The sequence below is a fragment of the Cydia fagiglandana genome, chromosome 11, assembly GCF_963556715.1.
Source record: "Cydia fagiglandana chromosome 11, ilCydFagi1.1, whole genome shotgun sequence".
In the NCBI taxonomy this organism is placed as follows: Eukaryota; Metazoa; Arthropoda; class Insecta; order Lepidoptera; family Tortricidae; genus Cydia; species Cydia fagiglandana.
In genome coordinates this window covers 13,628,346-13,652,507 of record NC_085942.1, presented here as the reverse complement: position 1 = coordinate 13,652,507, position 24,162 = coordinate 13,628,346, and the positions used below count along the sequence as shown (strand labels likewise).

At 36.7% G+C, this 24,162-nt stretch overlaps 1 protein-coding gene and 1 long non-coding RNA gene across 2 annotated transcripts in view; one reads left to right on the top strand and one right to left on the bottom strand.

The window, feature by feature from the left end:
* Positions 1-24,162, top strand: part of LOC134669045 (collagen alpha-1(IX) chain-like) — a 218,527-nt gene that overhangs the window by 134,476 nt on the left and 59,889 nt on the right. The window lies entirely within an intron of this gene.
* On the bottom strand, positions 22,311-23,222 carry LOC134669051 (uncharacterized). The gene is made up of 2 exons (XR_010098848.1): positions 22,903-23,222; positions 22,311-22,860 (listed from the first exon to the last, which is right to left on the bottom strand). It is a non-coding gene; the product is annotated as an uncharacterized LOC134669051 (long non-coding RNA).

Below are 24,162 nucleotides of genomic sequence, written 5' to 3'. Positions count from 1 at the left end.
ATTATAAATCAAAAAGAATAGATAGTATAGAGGGGTCCTGTCATTGTGAATTTTGTAGTTACAGTAAATTTACTGCCATCTATCGACACACGACTAAAACTGTAAATGAAACGTATAAAATTATCAAAAAAAATGTATATATGTATATATGAATAAATACTTACTTAATGGCGCAACGACCCAAAATGAGTCTTGGCCTCCGACACGAGTACACGCCAGTTGTCTCGATCCTGTGCCATCTCCCGCCAGTTATCGGCATGGAGATCGCGCAAGTCCGCTTCAACCGCATCGCCTCAGCGATACCTGGGACGTCCGATCGGCCTCCGCCCTACCGGGCGTCCCAGGTATGCCCTCTTAGCGCCGCGATCCTCCTCCATTCTCAAAACGTGGCCGAGCCAGCGAAGACGGTGAGCCTTAGTCTCGCCTATAATATTGGGCTTGTGGCGGCACCCAATATTATATGAATAAATGATTTTATTATTTTTATATCATTTTGATCCATGTTCATTCACTCATATCTAAGTATGTGTTAAATTGTTAAATATGAAACGGTGTCGTTACGCCATCTAGCCGAACATAGGCTAAAGGTGTATGCGCCATCTATCCGATAATGACTTTTTCTTGATTTCCGAGCCACGTTTTTCCCTTAGACTTTATTCATCTTGTACGAAGTTACATATTATGTCTTTGTTATAAATTAACCATGCAACTTTTACGTACTAGATCCATTTCGGCCAGCTACTAGTTCTCCAAATCCACTCCGACATTTTTAATTCTATGTACATAGCAGCTATTCAGCAAGTACGGACGATGACTTTTGAAGGCACGCCTCGGGGGTCGCTTTTATTTGATGTGAATGCCTCGTTGCAAAATGTGGAGCATTTCAAACCAGCCTATGACACGAGCCAAGAGTTCTTCATTAACCATTCGCAAATTTTATCTTTTAGGCTATATACTTACTAATATTGTTTTAACTTTAGCCATCCCTATGCTTTTTTTAGCTATCAACTGCTGAAAATTCGGGTGATTTTCCGGAAACGATTCCTTCTTCTTCTTCTTCTGCCGTGCCCTTCGAGCAACACCGGCTTCCGATCATCCCTTTATTTGGGGTCGGCTCTCCTCGTTTTACGGCGCCAAGACAGTCGGTCTTGGGTGGTCTGCTTGTCCAGTTGATCTCGTTCTAGATAGATCTATTTTATGTCAATGCGAGTTGAAAGTGATACGTATCGGCCCTAGTGCATTTTACTTCCAAGTATGTTATCTTTTTATGAGTAGCAATGACAATTTGGTTCTTAATGGATTTGTTCTACTCCATAAATAACAATACTTGTACCATCAAGAAATACTATACACGTACTCATTCTTTTAGTCCTTTTTTGTAAAATACACAATGTATAATTATTATTTACTTTTCTCATATTCGAAATCAATAGTTCTAAGTCAAAATGAGAGCTTTTCATCAAATTTGACTTGGAACTATTGGCTTATCAGAAACAGGTGCCTTTTATCCTTTGGTTAACAATCTGCAATCTTCTATTTTCAAAATATTATATACCTATTATCAAAATATATTAAACAATAATGGCTACAACATAAAATATAAATATCTAAAATAAAATAAGGAAGAAAATGATAAAATCACACCTTTTTACATCCAATTCTAAAAATGTTCATCTCTTTAAAATGTTCATCTTGAGTATATCGATGATACTTATCCTTTAAAGCTCGTCAACACAGAGTCCTTTGTCGCCTCGGAGAGTGATTTCCGAACGCACTCATTATACTGCCAACGCCTGAATGATATCAAACAAACTTCGACACGTTCTGAAACCCCATGAGGTTTCACGATATCGCTTCGAAACGTATCCACGAACACTCAGACGCTCTCCACCCGAGGCTATGCACAGTAAGCGGCAAACATAACTTGTGCCACCAAAATTTGAGGTATTGGCTCGTTTTGATCTTTATCTCGTGTGCATAAGAGAAACGAATATTTTCAAAAATGATGGCAATGTTTTGCTTACTGATGAATGGGAAACCGGTGGAAAAAACACACACGTTTCACTGAATGACTTGAGGGGTGAGTGTGATTTCCAACAAGTCTTTTAAGTTTTACTTTTTTATTTAAACCTCACTACGTGGAAAAGTAAATAGTAAATAATTTTCTTTCCTCTTATTTACTGTTGGTAAACAAGTGAACAGCCGTACATTTGAGAAAAAACATCTTTAGAATAGAAGCTACTTTTTCTAAGAAATGAAGCACTTTCATTAGTCCACTTTTCCTTAACTTTTCAATTTTACCTTGCTTCTGAACGCTTCAGTGTGCCTTTAGTGCAATAAAGTAGCGTCAATAAAATATAGTTAATAAGAACGCTTCCAAGCTTCTTTTCATTATACATATTTCAGTATGCTCGTTGCAATCATTAACTTTCAGATAAAAGAAAAACACTCTACCTGATCACTAACAACTTCCATCTAGGCCCGTCTTGTCTGACTGACAAGTCAAGATTCTAACCAATGACTTTTATCTCGATACAGCCGCACGCTCGCTACCAAATAATTCATGTGATTTACGTTTCTATTAACAATCCAACGATGGTTCCATACAGCACTCGTGTTCAGGGAAGGCCTAGTGGGAATCAAGCTATACTTATCCCAGTCTATTTCCGTCGCCTGCGGCGCTCGCACGCGACAATACCCGACGCGTGACGCTGACGTTTTAAGTGTCGCGTGTCATCGTGACGTGACGCGACGCATCGTGACGTGTGACGCCGCTAACTCGATACGTTGACGGGCGCGTGGAACATGCGGTTAACGGATGACGTTTAGTCGATATAATGTTTTGCAAACGGTACGCCGTTGGCTTGTTGATTGACGACATTGGGACGAAAGTTTTGCATGATGTTGGGTTCTGATTTAATTTTGAGCAAGTTCCGTAATCTCTAGGAAAAATCGAGCTTTTAGCCCTTTCATTATTATTATCATACGTTGACAACATATATGGTCTAATGACATTATGACAGACCTCTTCGACCCTCAATAGTTGGAATAACCATTTCAAATTTAGAAAAAAACACAAAAAGAGGGCCAAATATCCAGTATTTTGGACGTTGTCGAATTAAGAGCTAGAACAAAAATATTTATATCCCCATCTCGAAAATAGCGTGAAATAACACATATCACACAAACACATCTAAACTTAATTAACGACAAACACGGGTCAGATGTCAAAAATAGATGACAATCCCAGTAAGCCATACTTAATCCGGACGGCAACAGGAAAAGCGACCCGTTCGGCGTTTGCCGGATAACGAGGTCAACTATCTTAAACACTAGCCAATATCGCTACTGCAAGCTTGTCTAGTGTTACTTGACATCGTGATAAGTAGAAATTATTTCTAAAATGTGATCAGAGTTATATTGGTTTTCGTGAGATGATTTGCGGAGGAAGATGTGAACTAACTTAGGTCGCCAGACTAAGTGGCGCCCGACTGTCTGTAGGTACAACCGATGTCATACAACTCTTAATCTTTAGGTATGTAAAGGGATTTCGGTTTTAGAAGACATGGATATGGTATATCCATGTAAGGACATTTTTCTTAAAAGTTATATTCTTACATAACAGAACCTATAGGAAAAGTTACCTTATAAAAATATTAGTGCCTAATACTTAAGTACATTTTCCGCCACCACCTTTGGTTTTACAATAATTAAACCAATGACTTTCCTTTGAAAAATTTTGTATGTCTCAGTATTAGTGCATTTCTCTCGTTTAGTAGCACCTATGAACCTGCGCTCTGCAGTGAATGTAAATGTCTTTAAAGGAATGGTCAGAGACTGCACAGGATCGGGAAGACCGGAAAATGTGGGGGAGGCCTTTGCCCAGAACCGCTTGACTAGTTCATTTTCCTGCAGATCATTAAAATGAAGATGTTCGTAGAAGAGTCAGTTGCCGACTGCATGCAGTTGTTATTAGAGTTATATCTATTATAAATTGTGTATGATGTTCCGTTGACATTAATACTCCATAGCTCCATGAATACTACCTATATTTCATGGAAAAGTATGTATGATCCCATTACCAACTTCAACCATTACTTACTTAGCGTAACTGGCTATTATTTATTTATTTATTTTTTATTCAGGTAATTACAACACAATATCTAAACTTAATTACAAAAGTATCGGTAAACCAGTAAGGTTTGAATAATTTTACGGTTTAGACTCACTTGTTTTTAGTCAGTCGCGCGACATGTTTCGGAGAGCCTAGGTCTCCTTTCTCAAGCACTAACAGTGCGAGCAGCGTTCACGACGGCCGTGTATTCAGTAGGTAAGGTTTGTCTCGATACTCCATCCGCGGTAGATTTTATACAACAATAGAATATCTTTAACAACAACTTAGGAAACTACTTACTTATACATAATATGCTCAATTTAATTTGATTAATATAGCTAGGACATTAAGTTATAGGCTTTTCGATCAGGGGTTAAAACAGCTGAAGAAAAATAGTACCTTCACGCTTTATCTAAAAATGTTTCCCCAGCAGCCAGACTGGCTCCGCAAACAGGTCAGTTCCCAGACAGACCGGCGCCGGAGTTATCGACGTTGGCAACAGCTGATGCTGCCGAGATTTAGTTGGGACACAAACGCCGTGGCTCGCACCCATGCCTCTGGCGGTGTTATAAAGGTGGACTGGTGAAAGTGACACTAGGATAAGAAGTACGGTGATATTTGATATTTGCATTTGTAAAGCGCATTTATGTTAAATAATATAAGTGATGGTGGTAACTTTGTACGTATAGAATTTTCGGGAAATTGGTGCCTTGTAATTTTGCTAATGTCCCTGTGAATGTGATATTAGTTTTATGTAAGTCCAATGAGGGACGAGTTTTTTCTGAGCAGTGTACTTACTTATACATTTTATACACATGTATTGTAACAACGCTGAAGCTTATATTTTACTAGACGGGCCCGCAGCTCCGCTCGCGTAAATGAAATAAAGAGTTTGTTTTATGTACATTGAAATACCGACATTATTATGTATTCAATCCTGCCAGGGTTTAGAACTGTGATATCCATTTCTTATTAAATTGTAGCCGTTATTTGGATAACTTAGTTCGCAAATTTCTCAATAAAAGGCAAGATTGTATTTTTCATCTACGTAGGTATTTATTTAAAACTTGTTTCAACATAAAATTATTATTTATTTTATGTTGTGTTAAAGCCTAGTTGCAAGCCTAGTTGTGTTGTGTTAAAGCCTAGTTGCAAAAAAGTTCATTAGATTAATTACCGCCTTAAGAATAATATGGACGACCACCGCCCCTAAATCGCCTTTTGATACAAACCTTAGTCTAATAAAAGTAATAAAACATGGTCTTCTCTTCCCAGAGTGACACAAGCCTACGTCACAATAACATTGCCACTTTATATAGCGCTATCGCATATTATCAATATCATATAGCACTGTCGCATGATGACGTAGGTTTGTGTCAGTCACGTGACCACGAAAAGAAGGGAAGAGAGTACCAGGCGGAGTATATTATTATACCATGATACAAACGTACTCCCCATTTCCCTTTATGGATATTATAACATTACTTACTACGGCTAGGTACGGTGTCGCAACGTTAGTCCTGGCCGACACCAGATCACGTCATGTTTCTTGGTCTTGCGATAGCTCTCGCCAGTCGGCATGGCGGAGGTTGAGCAGGTCTTGAGCAACTACGTCGTTTCAGCGGTACCTAGGACGTCCGTCGATCGGCTATCTCCCATTTTGTTGTCCCAAGTACCTACGCTCTCGGCACGATCCTCTCCCATTCTCTCAGTGTCCGAGCCGCTGTGGTCTCTCAATAGTTCGCCACTATATCGGAACACATCCTTATTTCTATGGCAACAAAGTTATATTACGATATTTGGCTGACTGCTGACTGTACATTTGCTTATTTTCATCTGGTCGCTCAAAAATATCTGAGCATGCACTTTATCTACCTACGTTATAACTTGCTATCAACATGCTATCAACTTTGTATTTCTGGCCCATCTCGACAGCCCGTTCTCCGGACGAATGACAATGTTTGCCGAAGCTAATATGAAAGTCATTCTGAATAATATAACTTAAAAAGAAATTTAAAACAACAAAATACAAATTATTAATAAGTAATATGATAATATTAATTTGATTGATGTCATAAATGGCATAAGTCTCTCGTATGGGCATAGACGAATGTTCATAAGGTTGAGGTTGACAACTCTTTTAATTTTACTTCGTGTAAAAAAACTCAGAAATACCAGTATACCAACATGACAAACATAATTTAGTTTACTTTAACTTATGGATTATTTGGCCTAATCTGTAGCACCGCCAAACGAAAGCAACCGAGAGTTGCCGAGAGATGGCCGAATAAAGTTATTTTGAAAATTTCATTTGCTTATTGTAAATTAAATACGCATCGAAAGCGATAAATTTCATGTTCTGTTTCTATTCTCATACTTAGATAATAGATTGGAACAGTTTTTTCTTATCATACGTGCGTCGTATTCGAGAAACGTGTCAAAAACTTTTTTAGAAATTTGTAAGGCGCCATCTCGCTTCTTCTCTCGTTTTTTATCCCGTTCTGGTTTTTCAATTTTATATATATGATATTATATTAAATAATCACAGGATTTTATTACCTATCTACTAGCATTTATCTGTTAGTAAATTAAATCTTGTAACTCAAATTTGAACCCACTTTCTGGTTTCCGATTGAGTTAATTTGATCACATGACAACTAGGTCACATCCAATAAAATGCATCTGATCATCATGAATCAAGCTGATATGATAATGCATATATATTTTACGCTAATAGCTACAAAAAGCATTCAGATGGATACTTCACAATTGGACTTATACGTAGCGATCTTATTTTGATATCTCTCTGAAATGTCGCTAGAAAAGAATGGTACCTACGGAATTCTCCACACAAATCGTTTTGCCATTGTTAGCTACTTCTATCACTCCAAAATTGTAAGCTCATAATTACTCATAATTACGAAAACGAGCACTAGTTTCCGTTTTGGTCAGCAACAGAAAGTATCTGTCTAATTAATAATAATAATAATAAAGCCTTTTTTTTATTTCCCAAATACATAATTTACATCGATATTAGTTTATTTTATTACGTTTCTTAATTTATAGGGACCCCTCTTGTAGGGTATAGGCCTCCTCCAGATTCTTCCACCTCGTTCTGTCCTGGGCTGCTGTTAGCCAGCTTTTGCCGATTACTTTAACAAGATCATCCGCCCATCTTTGTCGTGGATGTCCGACTTTCCTTTTTCCAACCGGACCGGCCCATTTGGTAGCGGCGAGGGTCCAGCGTTGGTCTGTGCTCCTTGCTAAGTGTCCGGCCCATCGCCATTTCAGTTTTAAGGAATGATGTAATGCATCTGTCAATTTTGTCTTTTTTCTAATTGTTATACTTTTTACTTTGTTTATTTTTCTTAGGTTTAGGATGCTTCGTTCCATGGCTCGTTGACAACTCCTTATTTTGTTTTTAATGTTTTTTGTATAAGCCCAAGTCTGGGACCCATACGTCAAGCAGGGTAGAATACAGGTATCCATCACAGTTCTTTTCATACTTAGCTTGTAGTCACCTTTCAATATGTCTTTATGCGCCCAATATTTATTCCAACTACAGGTGATTCGCCTATTAACCTCGTCTTCGTTATTCGTCTTAGAGAATGATACCTGTTTACCTAAGTAGATGTAGCTATCCACGTATTCTATTTCTACATCGTCTAGTAAAATTGAACTTTTAGAGCTGTTCGTCATTATTTTAGTTTTATTTAAGTTCATGTGCAGACCAGCTTTCTTGCTCTCTATATTAAGCTCTCGTATCATTTTTTCCAGGCTTTGATGGTTTTCAGCAAAAACTACAATGTCGTCTGCAAATCTGAGGTGGTGAAGACGTGTATTGTTTATTTTGATTCCTTCTGTTGCCCAATTCAGATCGGCGAATATGTTTTGCAGGACGGCTATAAAAAGCTTAGGAGACAGTGGGTCGCCTTGCCTGACGCCTCTACCTACTTTAAACTCATTGCCTCTGGTTTCTAGTTTCACTCTGCTTACACTGTTTGAGTATATGTTTATTAGGATTCTAGTTATTTCTGGGCTTATTCCACATGTTTTAAGGGCTTTCCAAATGAAGTTATGGTGTATGCTATCGAAAGATTTTGTGTAATCGATAAAGCACATATATAGAGTTTTGTTAAACTCTCTATATTTTTCTATGACTTGTTCCATAGTGTGGATGTGGTCCATGGTCGAAAATCCGGAACGAAATCCTGCTTGTTCTACTGGTTGCATGCTGTCTATTTGGGACTTGATTTTGTCTTGTATGATAGAGGTGAATAGCTTGTACACAGTAGACAATAGACTTATGGGGCGGTAATTGGCTATGTCCAAAGGATTTCCTTTTTTATATAGGAGTATGATGTCCGAGCTATACCATTGTTTAGGAGCTTGCCCTGTGCTTAGGACCATGTTAAATATGCACGTCAGTGGTTTAGTGAGTATTGGTGCTCCGGTTTTGAGACTCTCATTTCTTAAGCCATCCGGCCCAGGGCTTTTTTCGCGCTTTAGTTTTTTAATGTGTTTCAGAACTTCTTCTTCCTGTATTGTGATTGGTTCGTTTTATTTGTTTCGGTATTCTCCGATTCTATTGATGGTAACGCGTCGTAGTTAATTGTAGCGTAGAGGTCTCTGTAAAATTCCGTAGCGCATGATATTACATCTTTTCTTGACTTAGCTTGATTCGATCCTCGGTTAAGTGTCTGGATCCAGTCGGAGTGTGTGTTTAGTTGTTTAAAAGCTCTTTTAGCGCTTCTGTGTTGGATTAAGTTGGCTTCTATGGTCTTTTTCTTGTGCAGGTTAAAGTCTTTTCTTATCGACTTACTTGTTTGTTTAAATAGAGTAGACAATTCTTTTTTCTGTTCGCCGCTTTTATTTTCAGTTTTCAAAAGTTCACTACGTCTTTTGATCAAAAGTTTTGTAGTTTCGCTGAAAAAGTAGTTGTTGTGTTCTTCGTCTTGTTGTGTGACTTCGGTTTTTAAGCTATTTTTAATGCAGTTCTCGATAGCGTCGTAAAAGCTCTGAATATTTTCTTTGTAGTTGCTCGGAATAGCATCAATATTTTTTTCGAGATTAGATAGGAATATTTTTATTTCATCTTCTGTTTTCAGTGACGTTGTTGAGGTTTTAAAGTGTTTTCTGCTCTTTTTTACATTTTTCAGTGACAATGTTGCTCTTACTATTCGATGATCTGACGGAAACTCTACGTTGCTTAGGACTTCTATATTAGTAATATTTTTCGGAGAGTTTGACAGTATAAAGTCTATTTCATTCTTCTTTTTTTGGTCTGGCGATATCGACGTCCATCTTCGGCTATTCTTCTTTTTGAAATCTGTCTAATTGTGTACCTCCATTTGTGTCCCGGCCAACTTAGTGCACCGAGTCCAGCTCGCTTCACATCTTGAATGGCGATTCAACAGGAATGTCCAGTTTGAATGTGAAACTCGGGAACTAATTTAAATGCTGGCCATTCGAGCATAATATGAATGAAATTTGAATCATCCATACAAATTTTAGTGCTATACCTATGTAACAAAAGCTAAAATGATATTTATTTAACATAAAATTTGCTCGAATATTAACTTATGAGTTTCGTCAAATGAGAAATGAAATTAAAGAGCACTGGGTAAAATTATATTATTATGATAAAGTAATATTTGTCTTTAAATTAATTAAATATCTAAATCAAATAGCTGTTTGAAACTGAATTCTCATAGATAATAACATTTCGGAAAATTTCATTGTGTTATAATGTCAAACATTTTGCGGTGCCCTTTAATCGTAAATATTTCGAACTATAATTAGTGGTTATGCGAAAGTGAAACAACTAAAGCGCCTACTAAAATATGTAAAGCTTTGTCCATTAGACTTGTTTATGGCCAGAGCCACATCAGGCGTATAAGCGTATAAGTTAGTAGTGTTAGTACCGAACGTTTGCTTTAAATACGGGTCTATTATTTCAACAATAAGATTATTTTTTTGATTTTATGAAGAAGATAATATCGAAACTCGAGTCTTAAAACTCCCAGATTATTCACCCAGTACTGACTTAAATCCCACCTTCACCAATGTATACATTAGCATATAAATGATCATAACAAGCCAATCGAAGTCACGTTTTTAAAGTTCGAATGCTTTCAACTGGTGATTGAATATATTTTTCGTGGCACCTGAACGTGAAGATACACAATTAGATTTACCATCTACCTACTAGAAGTAACATCAGTCGGCTAAATAGGTACCAGAATTGCGCACCGAGAGTTTTGCACTGTTCAGACGTTAGGGGCTTCTGCAGGTACCTTGCTATACTAGATATAATAGAATCGTCATTACACATATTAGGTTAACTAATGTCCCCAGAAGGCTACTGAACAGGCTATCCGTTCGCAAACCAAACCGCTGATTGCTTCGAGATTGGGGGTGGTCCAAAACAATTATGTCACCGCAAATGATCGACCAGGCTCGGCCAAACACGCATAGGCTATTTATCCGTTGGCTGTGTATTCAAAGCGTTCATCCGGCGTAATGACCTTCGGTAACCGTGGAGCAACGAGTTAAAAGGCTAGGTATTAGACGACCGCTTTCAGAAAAGAACTATCAGCCGTATTCGAACAATGAGATACGTCAAATACTAGATATTAAAACGATATGGATTGGATATGTCAGTGTCAAATAAGTGTCAAAAGTGACGTTTTTGTTTGAAGAAACGTCAATTTTGTCACTTGTTTGACACTGACACATCCGATTCATATCGTTTCAATATCTTATTTGATTCACAATGCGATAAAAACACGTAAAAGGTGAGGACACAACCGCCAATAGATTCATTTTTTTTCTTTTACATAAGCGGTCTGGCATAGGACGATCGTAAGTCATTTCGGAATAACAAGTCTGTGTAATCCAGATTACGATTGATTATAAAAGCGAGCCTAGGACTATAGTATGACAGATAATCTAGATAAGACAGAGCACTTTATAAAGTAAATTTATGAAAGGTACTTTTCATCTTCTTCTTTATCTTTTCTTTTGTTTTAGTTTTACAATAAGCCAGCATTTTATCAGATTATCAGGCTAGTAAGTAATGTAATTTTATACGTAATTAACATGATTTAGACACAGATACAATGTTTTCTATGATTAGATAACTTTGCTTACAATGAACGAAGGGATACTAATATTATATTAGGGGAAAGCTTATTGATTATTACCAAACGATAGTTAGTTTTATGCAGATGATTTTACCTTTGATTTATATTTATCTGATGTTATCCGTTTATAATGACATTGATGACATATAATCTGAATACTTTAATACTTAGATAGTTTATTTTAAACTAATAAGCAAAGATATTCCAATCAAGCGGCACAATTACAAGGCATACCCACCCAGACAATTGCGAAAGGCAATTAATAAATCTTAAGTGCAATTAGCAGAAGATAACAATTATTCTAGAATCACAAGATTTTAATAGCGTCTAATTATATCTAGAGGCTTTAAAAGCGTTATCAAGTTTAAGTGGTGATATTATATTAAATCTGTGAACTTGAGACTGAACGATGGGCACAAACACGCCGAGCAAGACATGTGTGTGCTGTCTAGTGTTGCTTGTGATTGTGGGGATCAGTTTAGCGGTCATATCTTCTCTGTCATACAGCGAGCCAGTGCAGCGGATTGGGATGGCGGAGAAGCTAAGCTTATGGAGCCCGTCACATAATCAACCTAAAGCTGTTGAAGCGGTGAGTGCTTCATTAGTTCATAAATATTATTTGAAGCTATGGTTTTCTACGATGATTACAAAAAATGTACATACATCAAGTATGTGTGTGCATGGTGCTGGTAGTTGCGGGCGTAATTTATGTATAAAGCCTAGGTAAGTCCGAACACGCGCCGCGCAGCCAATAAAACGTAGCCGTTCTGCGATGATCGCTCTAGTACACTACGAGTAAAGTTTTTAAAGTTTAACATGTCTAGGCTCCATATGAAAACCAGAGACGTTGCAGTAATTTGATATACTTATTTTTTTTTACTCTTGTATTGACGACCAAAGTTAAAACAAAACATTTTTAATATTATGTAGGTACAGTCAGCAGCAGAAGTTGCTAAGCGGGCAAGATGTTCAAAATCTTGACGCTCTTATTCTCTTAATAATTAAGTCGCATCAAGATCATTTTGAACACCTCGCCCAGTTAGCAACTTCTGCTGCTGACTGTACTTAGGCTACTAACTTTTTGCTTCGTATAATTGTTGATGTATTTTTAATGTCAGTTTTCAAAGTCACCGGGCAATTACATACAATTGGTTTGACATACATATTTCAGATAGCTGCGTCAAAATCTCATCCTCATCATCAGTATTTAAGAGCTATGCTCTTCATGCTCTTGCCGGTGGAGTAATCGCCACTCTTCTTTTTCAATTTTTTTTTGTCAAAATCTATCAGCTTATAATTTAGTTGCGGTCACGAGATACCGCATTTTGTCACGTGTTTGCGTCAGTTAGGACATTACGCGGTAAGTAGTGCAACTAAACATATACATGTATAAAATAAAATGTTAAAATTGCGGTCGACTGTAGAAAGTCTCGTTCCAAAAGTTGTAAAAATTGGGCATCAGCCCGCTCTGTGACCTCTATCACATTTTATCCTCTCTTTAACTCGCCCACCTTAACATTATACGATTCAAATAAACGATCAGGACCAGAAATTTATTGGTACAATCAAAACTGAATAGGTCGGCGTAACGATAGTCTTATAAAATGTCCACCCTTACTGTTACAATGTTATAGCTCCTTTACCAATTTCCCCTGATCTTATAAGAAATGGGAAGAGAAAAGACGCTTACGAGTTGAACGCTCAGCTGAGTCTTCTATTTTCTTTTTACTTTCTTTTCAATTCTGACAATTAGATATTTAAAGAACTTTACTCCTAGCTCCTACATTTTAGCATAAGTTTTGAACTTGAACACAAATCCTTTATATCCTTTAAAAAAATTGAAATACCTACTTTTAAACGATTCAAGACTTTAGTTAGTCTTTCAGAAGAAGAAGCCATTAATAACAGCATTTGTAAAATAATAACTGCAAATGTTATAAAAGAATAGACACCAGACCATAATTAATACAAGAACTAATATTTACGTCAAATCCAAGACTTACGTTACTGAATATCAAATTATCAATGCATGTTTTGCGAAACTACAAAATCACGAAACTCGTGAAAAGTAAATTCTCGCGTGACATTATTTCTAACAGTTATCCCTTTGACTTTTGAGGGTGCGGGACGTAATGCGAAAATCTTAGGCTCATTCTGCTTAAAAGTTTTATTTTTGACATCATAATCTTGACCTTAAACTACCCGGACCCGGGTATGTCCTTAAACTGCGTCCAGGACCCGGGTATGTCCTTAAACCACGTCCAAGACCACCGGTGGACGGGCAGCAGCGTCCCTCAAATTCGGTGTACTCGACTGCGATCGCCAACCCGCCTGCCAAGCGTGGCGATTATGGCATTCACCCCCCAAAAAAGGGGGAGGCCTATGTTCAGCAGTGGACGTCTTATGGCTGAGATGATGATGATGAATCTTGACCTTATTATTTTACCCTAAATAGGTACACATTTAATATCTAAATGTTCAGTTGAGTCGAAATGTTAAGAAATATCGAAATGTGAGCCATTGGGTGAACTGAACATTTAGAGACCCATAAGATGTCTGCTTACCATCAGGCTAACTGTATGCTTGTTTTGCATTATCCAATGATAATACAATTATTAGGTACTTGATATCTCATCTTGATTTTTTTTTATTTGAAAAGCTTGATCAATTATAACATAAACAAAGGAAGGAATGGTTTTAATATTTTCTGGCAAATATTCCCACCTTTAATATCTAAAAACTTCCTTTCTTAACAATAATACAGGGAAAAATCCCTGATGATTGAACCTTTATTTTCTCTCGTATTCTGTTTTGTTTGTAAATTGACATTTCCGCTTGACCCCATTTTAAAATATCCATAAATGGTGGCTATCCGAAAACGCTATTTTATATTGGCTAGCGGTCGGGACTCGAAAATTGTTATCGTGCTCGGTTTTGTTTTAAATCCTAGTGGTTAAGCTTTTAATATTTTTCGGAACAGTGTTGAAAAACTGGCGCATACAGTAATGCTTTCTAACACCTAGATAACAACCCTGACCACGTACTACGTACATACATATACGAATATTAAAATTTATTCGTACATTCGTCATTTTCATGGGGCGGCTGCAACGATGTATTTGTATCGTAAAAAATAGCTCCTCATGCTTTTACTCCAGGACCATAGCAATGTCATCATTTTGGAACCATAAGTAGCACGATAATATAGGTAGAAATTGAAGGCGAATTTCTCTAATTGACGTTGTTGGTTGAAGAAATGACAATTTTGATACTAAAAAATCAGATCCATAATTAATCCTAATTCATAACTTGTACACCTGTTATTAATCGCACCGTCGACAGTAGTGTCGGCCTACCTATTCTTAAGTGTTTGTTTCTCAAGCGACATTGCGGACGAAGTTCAGGAAAAATAATATGCTAAATTTCAAGTGTGTAAGAAGGACGAATATATTTTTAGCCACATGTGTTGAAAGTAACCCAAATAGTTCACATCCCTTTTAAATTACCTCTAGATGGTGTACCTAATTTTTGTTTTGAGAAGTTAGTAGGCTTCTGAATAGATCGTTGAGTGAGTCAGAACCGTCGGCATGATTATGATATAACATAAAAGTAGATTTTCCACTTACGAACAGTCCATTTCTTATCGCTTTCGTCCATACTTGAGCCACGATACGTAATAACAATTTGCAGTTAAATAAAACGTTACTATCATGTGCAAAGGCGCCTTGTAATGGTATCTTATATTACAGCATTTAACTATTAAAACCCTTTCCTGATAAAAATATTACCGGGAAGTCAGGGATTAAATATCTTTTGGGTGTAAGATAACATTTCTTGCTAGCCCTCGGTATGTAATTGGTAGATCGCTTAAAGGCGCCGTCTTTTCAGGTCCTTCTTCAGACGCAGCTATTTAAGTACTGCCGGCCTATTAGCCAAGGTTACAATCGCTATCGCTTCGACAACGAAAAGTATTATGTCTCTCTATCACTCTTCCATATTAGTGTGACAGTGACAGTTGCGTTTCGATCGCTACGGAGCGTAAGCGATTGGCATCTTGGCTACGCGGCCTGAGCGGACGGCCATGCGTGTCCGCGCATCATTGTTAAGTTAAGTTTGATCAAAAATATCATAACGCATTTTTACAAGCAATTTTCATGGCTTTTCTACAAAAATAGTTACAATTATATTGCTAACGTTAAGTTCATGTAGGTACCTACCTAATCAGATTAACACATAATCTTCAAAAATGTTTTTACTCAAGTATATAATCTCCTTTAGAGCAACAAAAACAACTCATAAGTTAAGAATACAACACACGCCAACTGAGCGCTGTACAACAGTAATAAATTAAAATTTTCACATTAAGAGCACACAGTTTGTTTAAATATTACGCTATTGGGGTGATATATACTGCTGGAGGCTGGAACAATATATTCATTACTGCTGTGTACTTTACGCAAGGAGCCAACAATGAGTGAATTTTTAAATTTAATTTCGTGACGCAGAACTGTGAAAGCAAGATTGTTATTGCCATTTTCCGGATAAAACGACTATATCGGGCGTTTGCGTATTATTATTATGTATAATAAATAACTGTAATAACATACAGTTCATTTCAAATGTGAGGAAATATGTTAGTTAAAGTATAGTATAGGTAAAGAAAAATAAATCTTATAATTTCCGTTTAGTAGGTATATTTATCTACCTAAATACTAAGTCAAAGGTACGGTACCTTAAAATATAGGGTATTTTTTGGACCGTTAGCCATATTGTGCGAGGTGATAACGTAGGTCATACTGAACAACTTTTTCTATGGGACCAACCCTGAAATCCCAAAAAAAAATTGGCCTTCCCATAAAAAACGTCGACTTCCACTCGACCAAAATCTATGAAACGGCCAAAAATAATTTTGTGATTTCGGAGTTGGTCCCATAGAAAAAGTTGTTCAATACGGCCTACCTAATCACCTCGCACAATATGGCTAACGGTCCAAAAATGATCCTGTAAGTATATGATCATACTTTTATTCCATTGTACAACGTATATTAAATTTAATAATTTAATGATACGATTAATATTATTTGTTCACATGGTTTTCCCTTAAGAATCAAAGTAAGTATGTACATACTTAAATAGCGAAAAACAACGCGTGTAATACTCTCTCATTTTCATTACAAACAACGTTATGTACTTATGTAAATATTGACGGGAGCTGTTATAATGAGGCGTTTGCAAATATTCCTTTTGACGTCCCAAGGTGCAAAATAATTGGGATCTCACTACCGGCAAGCAAAATGTTGGTCCCGTTTGACGTGGTTCTTTAAATCTTCATTGTTTTGGTTTGAGAAGTCTGCGTTAACAAATGTTTAGTTGACAACGCTTGCTTGCTGTTTATTTTATAGCTAAAATTAATTAATGAAATCAAGCGTTGCGAATGCCTGGTACTTGATCCACTTTTGTCTGAATCATGATGATATGTTTTTGTTGGTACGCATTGTGGCTTAAACTAGGTAGGTACTTAAGATAAAATGTCGATAATAAGAGTTGTGATAAAAATATTATACGCTGATTTTTTAGACATTAGGCAATTGTATTGAGCCCTTATTCAATATGGTTGCATACTATTGTTATGAAATACAGGATTTAGTTTTCAACCATTCTTAATTAAGAATCATAAAATGGTTATTAACGTCTTATACAGAGGATCTCGGTTAAATATTGAATGTAACTAGAAAATAGGTATATCGCACCCTATCTATTCTTACTATTAGAAATGCTTATTATGTTTACCTGATTATTATAAGGATAACATAATTAAATAGCCAATAACCCGACCGACCCCGAAAACATCAAGAGTAATATTTCAAAATGCCGACAACGCCCTCTATCAATTTCATTTACACGTCACTGGTATTGTGGGACCTTATCCGATGATCCCGGAAACCGGTTGAGCCTTAATAAATCACCGGTTGGTGAAAAAATTAGCGTTATTTTTTGAGGAGCGGGGTCACTCGTCATTTAGCTGGGGCATTCTATTATCGGAGCGGGTGCGATCATTTTTTACCTACCCGATAAAGGGGTCGACCCTATAAACTTTTGTAAGGGTTGCCGGTTGCAGAGTTGCAGATTTTTCTCGTTGCTTGTAGTGCATTTTTAACTTTTTATTACCGATTCCAGTTCGGAATCGCGATTTTGCTTTTTTAGCAGAATACATATACGTATCTACTGATTGTATTTACCTTGTTGAATTGAAAACAAAAAATAGAATCGTTTCTAACAGATTTGTACAATTTTAGTTAAGCATGTTTTTGCAAGCAATTTTGGTGAGCACCTCGATGTTTAACGAAAATTGAGAGTAGATAAGGTTTTAAAAGCTATTTTCATTTCAAATTCTTTGAAGTGAATTACTATCCCATTGTTGTCAAAACTGTACGAGTATCGATGGCATCCATAACAGCAGACTAAAATCTTCAAATGTTGGGCATACTTAGTATCTTTTTTGAGTCATGTAGACTTAAAAAATGTACAAAAAATAAACTACTACCGTAAAATGGGGTGAGTTGGGTGAAATTTGACCTCGCAAACCTCGATAAAATTTTATTTTTACATGTGAAAACTGAATGGTGCATATAATAAGTGGTTCGGACGTTTGTATTTTAGTTTGTATTTTATTTTGGGTAGTTCCATTTCATAACTTTGACGATAAAGAGGAAAACCCACCTCACCCCGTAGTGCCTCGTATTTGGGGTGAGAGGGTTTTTCATACAAAGGTGATTTTGGAAGATTGTTGGATAGATTTTTTTTTATTATGCGTATTACTATAGCCCCATTTTAAATTGGAATACATTATTTCTGTAGCAGTAGCCTTAAAATCCCTTCTCACCCCCCTCTCAAACCTTCTCTCCCCGTTCATAACCCAACTCTCCCCGCGAAACCTACTCACCCCGTTTTACGGTATGTATACGTAGCTAAGCAAAGATCAAATAGCTTTAGGTACCCCTTATAAATCTTTACAATCCTCAATAAGTTAAGATTCATGTTTTACCTTTCTTACAAATACTTACATAAGTGAAAATGACAATCTAAGACAAACGATTAATAGCTACGACGCAGAATCCTGCATTCCAAATATATGTATTTGTTATTTATAGCTAAGACTCACATAAAATACTTATTTACTTAATTGATTTACAAGTTGTTACTCCCATATCAGTCTATTACAGTGTTACCCTGAGATGTAACTAAACTAATCCTCTTATTGTCAATTTTATGATGGCCACTGGCTCCATTTCATGGAATAAGCTGCTTATCGTCTTTCATGTTTTAACTGCTGTACGAAAAATAATAATGCTATAATGTATTTTTTTTACCTTTCCATAATATCGGAATTACCAAGGAAATAGAGACATTAGGTACTAATGTCACTACGTTTTGGTGTCTTGAAATTGTTGGTAGGTAGTAGCGGTGGCTTGAGATTTAGCTTTATCATTAAAATTTAATTGCACTTGTCCAAGTAATTCGATTCATAACTTTTATTAGCATGTAAAAGATTCTACTTCATTATTTACTCTAAAATAAGACAGTAAAAATGAATTCACTTTTGAAGTCACAAAAATCAAAGACCCCTTTGAGCAAGAGTATTTTTAATTAAAAGCTGTCAAGGAAATCTAAATTTGCTGGCTCGTCGTTCAACGGCTCGGCTGGGCGACCGTGCATGCATATCTAAAACTATTCATTAGAAAACATTGCAGAAAATACTCCGGTAAATTTAATGCAAACAAAAGCTTTTGTTAGTTCTAAAATGATAAATAAAATAGATTCGAAAAATGGTCTCTAATTTGTCTAAAATAATTTATCATGGGTGCACAACCTGGTAATATGTAAGTTACATTTTCAAGATCAATAAAACAAATAAGTAGGTACTTGCGTATTCTGCAATTTTCATAACAGCTGTAATAAATTGTAGGTAAGTGTACCTATAAAATTTTTGTATTACCATATGAACGTTAACAAAACTATACCTACACAGCAAAAAAATCATCAAGCATATACCGGGTGTGGCCTGTAATACAAGCAAAAAAATTAACTGTAAGCTGTACTCCTCATACTGGCCATCATTTGTTCAGCTACTTTTAAAAATAACTTGTGGTTTGATTTTCAATACACTTAAAGTGTATTAAATGTTTATTCTAAGACGCAATGTATTCCGAATTTTGTTATGTTTAAGGCATGACAAGCAACGTCAATCACAAATGATATGGCATGGCGATGGCGTCCATTGAAGATAATATTCATTTTGTATGAAAAATAGGAAGTCTAAATACATAATAATTTTTAAAAGTCGTTGAACCAAAGTGTCACTGTTTGAGGAGTACAATATATGTTTTAATTATTTGCTCGTGTTACAGGCCATACCCGGTATGTATTTTAAGCAGTTAAGAATCTATTTCATTACGCACATTTTTGATTAGCGCCACCTTTTTCCCTAGATACAAATACACATACATATATATGTACATACATATTTATTCTCATCTAAGCAAGTATAAAAGTAAGTAAGTATTTGCATCTTTAAAAAAAATGCGTTAGTTTGTCACGGAATAATCCAACAAAGTTTCATTAACTCCAATTTCCTCTTGGAAAGTTTAACAAATGACAATAATGATTAGGTACTAACAAAGGAAATAGGAAGTTGGTCGTTTTCCTTTTTTCATTTTAAATTGAATTGCTAAGAAAACTTAATGTTGGGCAATTTTAATAATTTTCTGTTCCTAATTCTTAAAATAAGTAACTCTCTCCACTGAGCCTCGTTTTGGCCAGTGGCCTATTTTATAAAGCTACAAGTTACAATTTACAAGCGGAAGTCTCTTTCTAATCCTATATGTTAGAACGAGACTTCCGCTTGTAAATTGTAACTTGTAGCTTTATAAAATAGGCCACAGGACTCCTTTACTTTCTTATAAATTGGTGATCGATTAAGTACCTAAAGTTCTAGCATAACGACAAGCTTTAGACTTCCTCCTTAACCATTTATAAAGTCCCTAGAGCACCGGATGCAAAGGCAGCTGCAATCTCGTGTTCATTAAAGCCGAATTCGACTTCGAGTCAAGGCGAGCTTTGAGTCGAAATCACGAGATCCAATTACTGCGACGAATTAAATCGCTACTGTGTCGCTCGATGGATATTTAGTCATTTAGATTGACGTTTTTCATGCAATGCAGTGACAGCTAAATAGCGGCACAAGATAGTCAAAACTGTTTTTTTTTTACATTTAGGTGTCAGTTTTTTAAGGTTTGATTGTGTGTAAAGTATATTGTGAACGAATTAACCGCTCTTTGCTTAGTATATACAGGGTGATTCATGAGACGTGAGCAGTACTAATCCTGCATACTCAGTAACTGATAATTGATCGATCACTGTTGTATTTAGGTGAAACAACAACACTTTTTCCTATTATTTAACTTTTTGGTGAGGGCAAATTTAATTCTCTACAATCATGGTCACCCTACAAGACCTAATTAATAAACATAAAACCTCTTTAACCGTAATGACAGCATTTTGATTACGAAGAAAATAAACTGTCAAACTTGAGTGACATACGACTTTTCAAAAGTAACCAGACCGTGATGACAGTGATGACATTCAATTTGACACAGAATATCGGTAGTTTAGTACAAGTTTAGTATTCTAATTTTAGGGTGACCATGCAAGTCGTAGATAAATTATTACCTTTTTTTTTTTCAACACGACTAGAAAATTAACATTAACCTCACTAATACTGATACGAAACAGTTGCTTATAATTTACGAAATGCGCAGTGTTAGTCCTGCTCACGTCTCCTGAATCACCCTGTATAAATTATATCATTCATTAATTATAAAGAATATAAGTATATTTATTTTCCAATCCCAGATATACTTTCGTCCGCATTACAAAAGTTTCCTTATGATTCTTTTCGAAAAAAAAGTTACTGCGACAGTTTCATTTTCATTTAACATTAGAAAAAATTTAGTACTTACCCGTATTTGTGCATCGTAGGCAACAACTGTAAAATGTTTATCATCTTGTATAACAAAAGTATTTCAACAATAAAAATAATCTGGAAGGCACACACTCCTTGCAAACTCCACTTTTAAAATGAAAATAAATTCTTGTGTAATCCTATCAGGCTTATTTATTTTATCTGGCGGATTGCGAAGTTCTGGAGTTAAAAGATTGAAAAAATTTCGTTTTGCGGATACAGATTAGGTCGTTTTCTTAGAAATGTACAATTGGTCTCATTTTTGTTCGACTACGGCGAAGCAAAACGAGGGTTATGAATTTGACTAGTACGTATGTGAGTGTATTGTATGTTCATGTTTTCCCTCATTATACTTACTTGTTATAATTAAGCTACCATAACATGGCATATAACCAAGTGTCTACTTATCGCCAATTGTAAAACGCCTGACCAGATTTCGATGGACGGATGGATTCAAAGTCCATCGAAATCTGATCAGGCGTTTTGCTTGATAGTTCGTTCGAATTGGCCTGCCTGATGGGTTAAATTAGATGGCTCAGTTAAATGCCTAGCGAGAAACTGTACAAAAGCCAAAAAAATGCATTTAAAAGAATATGAAAATTTGAACAGCGTGAGTACGATTTCATTTTATAAATAAAACAAGCGTGGTTTTCCGTCCCCATGTATGCGTAGTACGCTATTTATTTTCAGGTGTAGGTACTATTTTTATCGAGCCCGCTTTTTCCATGCCACCGAATGGAAAAAAACCGAATAGCTAAAGGAATATAACAAAAAGTTCCGGTCTTCCTGTTGCAATAAAAAATTGCGCTGTTGTACATACGAAAGGCATTTTTATTTTAAAACGTGTTTGAATCCAGGTCTTTTGTATTGCATTCTTTCCGCAGTGATACGGAATAATGGATAAATGAAGTAAAAAGGCTACGTTAAATGATTGTTGTGGCTACCAAAGTGAGCAAGATGAGGGTAAGAGCTTGCGGAGAACTGACGGCCGAATTTGCAGTTGTCACTGGCCTGAAGCAGGGAGACGCCCTTTCGCCAATGCTGTTCAACTTGGCACTCGAATACGTCGTCCGAAAATTGCTTATGTATGATGGGGGTGTAGAGTTGAACGGCAGACATAAGATCATTGGCTATGCTGATGACCTGGGGCTATTGGCTCAAAACAAAAGGGACCTGGAGGCCATGGCTAGAATTGTGGAGCAGGAAGGGGAGAAGATTGGTCTCAGAATCAACCACCAGAAAACCGAATATCTCCAAATGAAAAGGTACAAGAACACCAGAGTGAAAAGAGAAGACCTAGTAGTCGGAGCAACCACCTACAAAGGTGTAGATCATTTTAGGTACCTTGGTTGCACAGTAACTGATACCAACCGAAGGGAGGAAGAGATAGATATTCGAGTCCAAAACGCCCTAAGATGCTCGGCAGCGCTCCATCGAGTCTTAGTGTCCAAGCTGATCAGTAGACCAACCAAGATTCGAGTCTACAAGACCGTAATTAGACCAATTTTGATGTATGGGTGTGAAGCTTGGACGCTGACTCAGAAAGAAGAGAGCAAGCTCTTAGTGGCGGAGAGGAAAATCTGGCGGAAGATTCTGGGGTCTTTTAGAGAGGAGGATGGAACTTGGAGGCGTAGAAAAAATAGGGAGCTAGAGGAGCTGGTTGCGATGCCTAATATAATTGGCGAGATCAAAGCAACACGACTCCGCTGGCTTGGTCACCTGGAGAGGATGGGAGAGGATCGTGCTGTGAGAAGAGCGTATGTGGGGCACCCGGGCGGAAAACGTCCGTCTGGACGTCCCAGATACCGCTGGAGTGACGAAGCCCAAAAAGACCTGTCCGCCCACGGAATACCCAACTGGCGTGAAGTGGCGCAGAATAGGGCAGAATGGCGCTCTCTTGTGTCAGAGGCCAAGATCCTCTTTGGGTCACTGAGCCAGTGATGTATGTATGTACATTTATTTCTGCGTACCTACTTAGTTGGCGATAGTTTTTAGAGTACCGATCAATGATTTTTTTTATTTCATTTTAGAATTTTTCAATGTGTTTTATAATTATAACTTTTATTGTTTCATCATCTGAACCTTAACACCCATAAAGATAAGGACACATATCGACATGGCGAAATTATAAAAGTTTCTATTTGACTATGGAACCCTAAAGAAAGAGAAGTTTTGTAATTATACGGACCAAGATGGTTCAACCAAAGAATGCCCATTATAAATAAGATATTTTATATCAATAGGTTGGTATATATTTGATATGAAATCAGCATGTTCGTATAGCTGGACGGCTCAGACCTACCATGAACCACATTCGACGTATTCCCTCCCTGTCACACTTACGTACGAATTTACAAGTGCGACAGAAAGACACGTCGAACATGGTTCGCGGTAGGCCCTCTGGATAGTCAGGATGCATATAAACCGACTTCCGTTGAAGTAACAAGCGATCTTGTGTATCCAGGTGTATGTGTTATGGGTGCATTGTAGTGGTGCCTTATAGTTAACAACCGATAGTTCAATGTTTGGAAAAATAATTTTGGGTATTACAGTTTGGGGCTTACCAGACACCTCCTGTGCATGTACCTACTGTGTTTTAATTATTATCAATAAATTATTATATTCTATTAACCCTTGTATGCGGCATGTCAAATATAATCATTGAAAAAGTGACCTTGACATTTAAAACAATAGATTTAAATTCACACGCACGGATCCGTGTCTAAGCATACAAGGGGTTAATTATAAGGGTTGAAATTATTTATACCAATTCCGTTAACACCACTCCGCTGCACCAAAACTGTTGGAAAATGTACGATCATTGAATACAAGCATGTTTAGCAAAGCTATAGAGGTTAGACGTGTGCGCCGCGCCGGCGCGC